The sequence below is a fragment of the Mus caroli genome, chromosome 1 (assembly GCF_900094665.2).
Source record: "Mus caroli chromosome 1, CAROLI_EIJ_v1.1, whole genome shotgun sequence".
Classification (NCBI taxonomy): Eukaryota; Metazoa; Chordata; class Mammalia; order Rodentia; family Muridae; genus Mus; species Mus caroli.
In genome coordinates, this window is record NC_034570.1 from 59,927,780 (window position 1) to 59,936,944 (window position 9,165).

A 9,165-nucleotide genomic window follows, 5' to 3' on the forward strand; every position below is an offset into this window, starting at 1 on the left:
TAATAAGGATATCATTTGAGGACGTGTGCCACTAAGGTTAAATTGAAAGTCATATTTACTGGTGGTATTATGATCCTTTTCATTTGTGTTGCTGGCATGCTGAGAATGGTGAGGCAATGGCAGAATACTCTGTGAGGGTGCATAAGAAATAGGACTTAATAGGATATTCTTGTAAAATGTTAATATATAATCCTAAATAAATTTAAAAATTGATGTCCAAATACACAGAGTAAATACCACTACTAGAAAACATACTTCAACCAACTGTCAAAGATAGGGAAAAGTCTACTAACATTAACATTTTGTTCCAAGTAGCTTTGAGATCATAAAATAAATACATCATCAAAATGCTAAATTAAGTTTTCTACTAGCATTGATGAAAATTGATCAAGGAGTGGTATATGTATGTAATAAAACTACAATATGTTTATCTAATTTCTTTTCACAAAACATCAATTTCTAACTAATTCATATTTCTAAAAGGAAGATATAGCAATCTCCATGCTAAAATGGCAATTACTAAAATACTCTCCTACCAGTGGCACAAATCACATTAGATTATTATATGGTCCTTCTACAGCTCATAATTTTCCTATGGTATTGACCTATTTGCACACAAATAATGCATGGCCCTCACTTATAGAAAGCCAACAGGAAGAAATTAAGTAATGCAAGTGAACTATCTTAGAAAGAAGTAATTGTGTTGTAAAGAGCAAAGTGCATCTTAAGTAAATGGAGCCTTGAATGCAAGGTGAATGAACTTATGTGCCATTATCCATGACAAGTGCATTTTCTGAAGGTATGACTTTCACAACTTTTATTCTTGCTAAAAGTCATAAGAAAAATACCCAAATGGTTATTCTTTCCATTGCTATAAAAAGATTTGACAATACAAAACTTAACAGTTCCTACATTCTTTTCCATTTTTATGTCAAGGTCATAATGTGGTATGGAGTTCCTCATGAAATGCTTCTGCCTAGAAATCTTCAGAGTGCCATGGCCCTAGCATAAAGAGACAATGCAGCAGAGACATCACTTACCAAGGAGAAGGAAAGATGGGAAGATCAAAAGATGGGCTTAGCAATGGATAATTTTACCTAACAATCCAAATTGCACGTGGGTTATGGAATCTATGAACACTTTGAAACAGTTTACTCAAACATTTGAGTGATGTTAGATAAAAGAATGAGTCACATGTACAGACAATTCTATGCTTGTAGATACGTGTGTGTGTGTGTGTGTGTGTGTGTGTGTGTGTGTGTACATACCTAAATAGTTGGATATAAATTCAGATGACATGCATATGGAAATACGTCTACATGTGTAGAATTGTATATTATGCACATATTTTGGCATGTACATCAAACTAAGGTGAGGATGGATGCAGATGGTTCCTCACTTAAAATTGTCCAACTTAATAGTTTTTCTGCTTTATGACAATTCAAAAGCACTAACAAGAGTCTGGGTTGGACTGGCTGCTGTGGCGTTTGTGACATACTAGGTGACACCCCTGGAGTCACTTCGCTTCAACTCCAGATTGGAAATGCCTGCCTGGCTCAGGGTCTGCACTGCAGCCTACTCCTTGCTCCAGGGCCTGACTGCAGTGCCAGAGCCTATCCCATAGAGGCGCGCCAGCAGCCACTCAAACCAACCACACCTCCTACGCAACCTGAACCATGAACACCAAAACGTATCAGAACCCCATGGAGGTGGCAGTCTATCAGCTGCACACTTTCTCCATCTCCTTCTTCTCTTGTCTGCTTGAAGGGGATGTGGTTTCCTTAAACTGGATAACAGTGCCTCCGGAGCCAGTGTGGTGGCCCTAGACAAGATTGAGCAGGCCATAGATCTAGTGAGGAATCATCTGGTGTATGCTGTGAGAAAGGAGGTGGAGGTCATAAAGGAGCAGATTTGTGAGCTGGTTGAGAAGAACTCTCAGCTGGAGCGTGGGAATACCCTCCTGAAGTCGCTGGCAAGCCCAGAGCATCTGAAAAAAGTTCCAGTCCCGGCTGAGCCCCAAAGAGCCAGCACCTGAAACCCCGGAAACCCCTGAAGCCCCTGGTGGTTCTGCCCTGTAATTGGCTCTGTCCTTAGGGTGGGCAGAGACACAACTTGTTCTACCTAGTTCTTTCCAGTTTGTTTTTTGGCTCCCCAAACGTCATCTCATGTGGAGAACTTTACACCTAACATAGCTGGTACCAAGAGATGTCTCAAGGACATGCCCATCTTGGTCCACTCCAGTGACAGACCCCTGACAAAGAGTAGGTCTCTGGAGACTGAATTGCATGGGGCCTAGTAACACCAAGCCAGAGGGCCTGTCATGTCACAGGGACCTGGGGGCTCCCAGAGTCTGGGCAACTTAGTTACAGCTGACCAAGGAGAAAGTAGTTTTGAGATGTGATGCCAGTGTGCTCCAGAAAGTATAAGGGGTCTGTTTTCTCATTTCCATGGACATCTTCCACAGCTTCACCTGACAACGACTGTTCCTATGAAGAAGCCATTGTGTTTTAAGCAGAAGCAACCTCTCTCTTCTCTATCTTTTCCAGGCAGGGGAGAGATTGAGCCAAATGACCCTTCTGTTGGTTAATACTGTATAATGCATGGTTTTGTGCAGAGCCCAGTGTGGGGTGACAGCTTTGGGATGTGTGCTTATAAAGTTCTGTGTGGTTAGTATTGGCATAGTTTTTTATATAGCCATAAATGCATATATAAATGAGGCTAGATCTATATCTTTTTTTGTTTGTTTGTTTTGTTTGTTTTTCGAGACAGGGTTTCTATGTATAGCCCTGGCTGTCCTGGAACTCACTTTGTAGACCAGGCTAGCCTCGAACTCAGAAATCCGCCTGCCTCTGCCTCCCAAGTGCTGGGATTAAAGGCGTGTGCCACCACGCCCAGCTAAGCTAGATCTATATTTTAGTGTAGTGATGTCTACATATACACATATACCTACTTGTTGAAGGGCCTAACCAGATTTGGGAGTACTGACTGGTCTCTTATCTCTTTAAGTTTTTGACTGTGCTAATTTACCAAGTTTATCCAGTTTGTCCTTTAGATTAAATAAGACTCTATATAAGGGAGGGAGGCTAGGCCAGCCTCACAATTAAGCCACAGATACCTTGCTGCTGCAGTCCTCCCTGATCTGTCCACTGAAGACGTGAAGTCCTCTTTTGAACACCAAACCCACCATTCATTGGTGCTGACTACATAGAATGAATGGGGTTGAGAGAAGGTCAGTTTGGTCTTCACATTTTTGTTTTAAGTTTTAGGTTGTTTTTTGTTTTTCTTTTCTTTTTTTTTTTTTTTTAAGTTCTTGTGGGAAACTTTGGAGTTAATGAAAGGATGTAGTCCTGTGGTAGACAAGAGGAGTAACTAATTTTGATCTCCTTGGGGAATGGAAAATGTACCCAGGAAGCTTGTGAAAGGAGGTTCTATGACAGTGAACACGTTCCACTTTCTGACACTTCATCCTGCTGTACGACTCCAGGATTTGGATTTGAATTTTTTAAATGTAACTCAAAATTTCAATAAACTTTGCTCCTTTTTCTAAAAATAAAAATAAATAAATAAATAAAAATAAAATACTAAACATTCATTCGCCTTTTGAATTTCACATTTTCTTTTTTTATTTAAACAATGTTTTTTAATTAGATATTTTCTTCATTTACAATTCAAATGCTATCCCCGAAAGTCCCCTATACCCTCCCCACGCCCTGCTCCCCAACCCACCCACTCCTGCTTCCTGGCCCTGGCGTTCCCCTGATGAGCATATAATCTTTGCAAGACCAAGGGCCTCTCCTCCCAGTGATGGGCGATTAGGCCATCCTCTGCTACATATGCAGCTAGAGACATGAGTTCTGGGGGTACTGGTTAGTTCATATTGCTGTTCCACCTATAGGGCTGCAGACCCCTTCAGCTCCTTGGGTACTTTCTCTAGCTCCTTTTCAACTCTTCACAGGCAAATGATTTGCCACTTTTGTTGTGCTAGCATCTCTTGATGAAGTTTTTCTTGGGTTGTAAGAGCATAAGTCTCCATATAGGTTGTTCTTACGTCCTTCATGTTGGGTAAGACTTCCACCAAACTTTGTTTCCCTATTCTTCATTCTTTACCACCCTCCATGTTTGAACCTTACTTTCCCAGTCTTCCTTCTGTTTTACTGTGCTTGTATTTTGCTGACTTTCCTCCCTCGAGGTGTTCATTCTTAAGTTTCCTGGTTTCCATATGTGCTTGTTTGTTTGTTTGCTTGTTGTTTTTCCCTGGTTTTATTATACAATATTATATTATTATATTAGTGTTACAATATTATTAACACAATATTAGTAACACAATATTATATTAGTGTTATACTGGCTTCATAGGAGTTTGTGAGTGCTCATTCACTTTCTGTATATTTAATAGTTAATGAAGTATTGGCTATGAGCCTTCCGTTACTCTGGTTGATAAGAATGGTCTCCTTCTTGATAGGATTGTAGAAAGGAGCCGATGTACTGCAACAAGAGTAAAAATAGTTTTAACAAAGTACTTGAACTATTTAAATATACAAGTGCTCTGATTTATACTGTTCACTTCAACAAAATAGACCACTTTATACAGAAGATTCAAGAGCTTTTATACAGCCTTGAGTCTTAATCTTTTCTCTACAGGAATCTTATGTTCAGTCACTCTAACAATAATTGTTCAACCTCCTAGGAAGATGAGGAGGAGAGCCAGTAAGGACAAGCAGAGTACTCACTTCATACTAGGTTGAGTCATGTCTTACTTAAATGTGTTCATTTGGGTAGTCATTACCCACTAAATAATATTTTTACCAGAACCTTATCATTATAAAGTGTGGTATTTTCTTAAAATCACAAGTTGTTCTTTCTAAACAAATAGTTGCATCTGATTGGAGAAGAGAAAAAAGCACTGAAAAGCTTGGGAAAATGTTCACCTTTCAGGAAATCAACCTATTTTAAAGACAAAATGGTACTGAAAGCTATGTTCCTGTTGAAGAGCACTTTGAACTTTCAAAATGGAATTTATTTTGAGCTTTTTCTCATAACCTTGACTTTTAATGCATTTAAAATAATTATAAGAGAATGTCAATTCCAAATATGGTAGGATAGAGAAAATATATTTAAAATGATAACATTGGCACATATAGGATGGATGTTATATCATTAATAATAAAGCATTACATTATATATAGTTTATGAATTATGTAATTTATATTTTTTACTCCATCATGAATTTTGTTACAGTGTGAATTTGTCAAGGAAATTAGAAAAGTATATGATGTTGAGTATGCCTAACATGCAGAATGGGTTGTGAAGTCAATCCCTTAGCAGGGCCAAACAATAGCCAGAGGAGAGAAATAAAAACCAATGAGAGAGATAGACATTGTCAAACTCAGGACAAAATGTTTCTCTTAGTCTTTAAAAAAAAGAAAAATGTTTCTCTTAGAAGGTAGCTTTCAATTCTGCCTGATTGTTTCTTCACCAGAACTATTTAGTTTACTGTGTTCAAATTTTTCTAAAAGTGGAGGTTTGTATGTATATCTTTAGGCATTTGCATTTATTCAATTGATGGCTGCCAGCCTAATATACATTATTCATGCTTTCCTTCTTAGGAGATCCTTAGATTCCATTCAGAAATCTTTCCACTCGCTAACCAATACAATTATATTCCAAGTAGATGAGGAGTCTCTGCTTCTACTCTGAATAATAATAAAATAAAATAAAACAGGGCACCTTGGAGCAATTATTGATGGAGTCATCCATACGTGTGAATTCAGTTATCTAACTTCAACAGTAGGACCTCTGTGGGATCTATATCCGGGATACATCTTAACAATATTTTCTGTGAAATAAAAATTTTATATGTGATTCGGACCATTTTAAAGGCGTTCTGCTACCTCTATCTAAAGCAATTTAAAATTATTTTTTAATATTGAAAAATAATAAAAATCACACATAAATGTCAAACCAAGTTCCTAGACTCTCAAGCAGCCCTTTCAGCTACCAACTGCTGAAGATACATCCAGGCAGACCATCTTCTCAATGAACACTAAATAATAGCAAGGAGAAGAAAAGGTTTATTGTTTGTGTTCTTTTCTTAAGAACACAAGAGCCAGTGAACTGACATTGTCATTTATAATGAGATGCTTATTCTCCAATGTTGGCTATGGTGATGCTTACTTAAATCCATGAGACTGAGAGATTGGTGAGAAGGTTACTACCATCCTGGGAGAATAAATTATGGTTATTTGAAAGCCTTGATTTGAGCATCACTTAGGTTAAGATCAGTAAATAGGATATGTAATTATTAAAGCCTCCTACATTTCTTCATTTATTTTATCTCAATATTTGTGTTTGTGTGTGTTTTTGTGTGGGTGTACATGTCTGTGATGATGTTGATGATGTAATTCTCTGATTACAACATGAATTCTAATAGCATAATTTCCATGTATTTAGAAATGATGGTCATTGATTTATGGAAACTAAATGAAATTGTAAATTTATTTTAATTATTTATTAACTTAAATACTTTCTCTCATCCCGTGTCATATTCAACCTCTCTACAATCCCCACAGAAGCACTGTAGTATATTTAGTATCATCACTCCATTGCAGAGAAGGAACAAGGAAAAAAACACCAATAGAATAATTTACTTGTCTAAGGTATTTGTTGAACTAGAGTTTAATTAAAGCTTTCTGAGCTTTTAACCACTGCACGGTGTAATACCTATAAGTAGGAAACTGCCTTGTTTCAGTGAATGAACCAACTACCATCAGTGGCGCACCACTGACTGTCAATCATTAGTAACTAAGTGACATTGTAAATCTTCTTGTATATATTGAACGAGAAAATTACAAAGAGAATAATAACAACAAACTTTGACAATCAGATAATAAATATATAAAGGACCTGGGTAATCCCAGGTACTTATTTCAGAACCTGAAATCATGGTTTATATACAATATATATTGGAGAAAAACAAAACTCTTCTTATAACTTAACATTAAACAAGACACACACACACACACATACACAAACACACAAACACATTAAAAAGCAAACTCCTTATATTGAGAAATCTGTTCATAAGAAAAATTTGAAATTTTATTTAAAATAGAATAATTTTGTATTTGTTATACTTAAGTAATATTCACAAAGTGTGCTTCAGGAAAAGAGACAAAAATAACAACAGTACTGATAATTATAGGATCCTAACTATAAGAATGAACAGATATAATTATAAGACTACAAAATTGAAGATTAATGTACAAATTTCTAGGTCTTGGGAATACCCAATAAAAATAAGGAAAAGTGTTTTAAATTAGCAAGAACGTAGAAATTCACCATTTCTTAATTAAAACTTATACTAGTTTAAGAACCTCTAAAAGCACAATTATAGTAAAATTTTTGAACTTCCAATTTTCAGACTTCCTTGTTTTCATCGGCACAAGATCAAGACAATTAAATTTTTCTAGTGTAAGATGGAATCTCATAGTTGTTTACATTTGCATCTTCCTGATGACTAACGACTTTGAACATTTCTCTAGGTTCTTCTCAATCATTTGAGATACCTCTGATGAAAATCCTCTGTTTGATTCTCTATCCCAGTTTTTAAATTGGGTTATTTGGGTTGTTGGAGCCTAACTTCCTGGGTTCTTTATAAATTTTGGATATTATCCCTGTCAGATGTAGGGTTGGTGAGGATCCTTTCCCAACCAACAGGCTGCTGCTTTGTCCTATTGGCAGTATCCTTTGCCTTACAGAAGCTTTGCAGCTCCCTGAGATCTTGTTGTTGAACTTAGAGCCTGAGCCATTGGTGTTCTCTTCAAAAAATTGTCTCCTGTACCAAAAAGTTCAAGGCTATTGCCCACTTTCTGTTCTACTATATTTATTGTATCTGTTTTTGCTTTTGGTAGTGGGTTGGTGTTTTTGTTTTTGTTGTTGTTGTTTGTTTGTTTGTTTGTTTTTGAGGTCTTTAATCAACTTGGACTTGAGGTTTGCACAGCGTGAAAGTTATGGATCTATTTTATTTTTGGACATGCAGACATGCAGTTAGAATAACACTATTTTGTTAAAGATGCTTTCTATTTTCCATTATATGACTTTCCTTCTTTATCAAACTCAAGTGTCCATAGGTGTGTAGGTTTATTTCAGGGTCTTCAATTTAATTCCACTCATCAATGTGTTTGTTCCTATGCCAATACCAAGCAGTTTTATGACTATTGCTCTGTAGTATAGCTTGAGACCATAAAGATGGCCATTTTTACTATGTAAATCTTACAAACCCATAAACATGTGAGATCTATCCATCTTCTGATATTTTCACTTTCTTTCTTCATTGAATTGAAGTTCTTGTCATATAGGTCTTTCCCTTGCTTGGTTAGTTACACCAAGATATTTTATTTTATTTTATTTTATTTTATTTTATTTTATTTTATTTTATTTTTAGTATTCATAATTACTTTAATCTTTGATTACTAGTAAAATTGAAGATACACCAAAGAATTGTTTCTATGACTATTATAATAAATATTTGATTTGTGCATACTTAGGCTGTAGTCACTTTTATTTTATTTTATTTTAATTAGATAGTTTCTTTATTTAAATTTCAAATGTTATCCCCTTTCCTAGTTTCCTTTCCTAAGAGGATCTGCCAGTGCCTGGCAAATACAGAAGTGGATGCTCACAGCCATTCATTGGAGGGAGCACAGGGTCCCTAATGAAGGAGCTAGAGAAAGTATCCAAGGAGCTGAAGGAGTTTGCAGCCCTATAGGAGGAACAATAATATGAACTAACCAGTACTCCCAGAGCTCCATGGGACTAAACCACCAACCAAAGAAAACACATGGTGGGACTCATGTTTCTAGCTGCATATGTAGCAGAGGATGGCCTATTCTGTCATCAATGGGAGGAGAGGTCCTTGGTCTTGTGAATGTTCTATGCCCCAGTATAGGTGAATGCCAGGGCCAGGAAGTGGGAGTGGGTGGGTTGGGAAGCAGGGAGAGAGGGAAGAAGATAGGGGATTTTCGGAGAGGATATTTTATATTACTTTTGGACATTATAAAGAACATTGTTACCCTAATTTCTATCTCAGCTTATTTATCATTTGAATAAAGGATGGCTACTGATTTTGTTGAGTTATTTTTGGATCCAGCCACTTGGCTGAAGGTG

General features: G+C 36.6%; 1 pseudogene; it reads left to right on the top strand.

The window, feature by feature from the left end:
- Positions 1-1,676: 1,676 nt before the first annotated feature.
- Positions 1,677-2,078, top strand: LOC110303869 (annotated as a pseudogene).
- Positions 2,079-9,165: the final 7,087 nt, after the last annotated feature.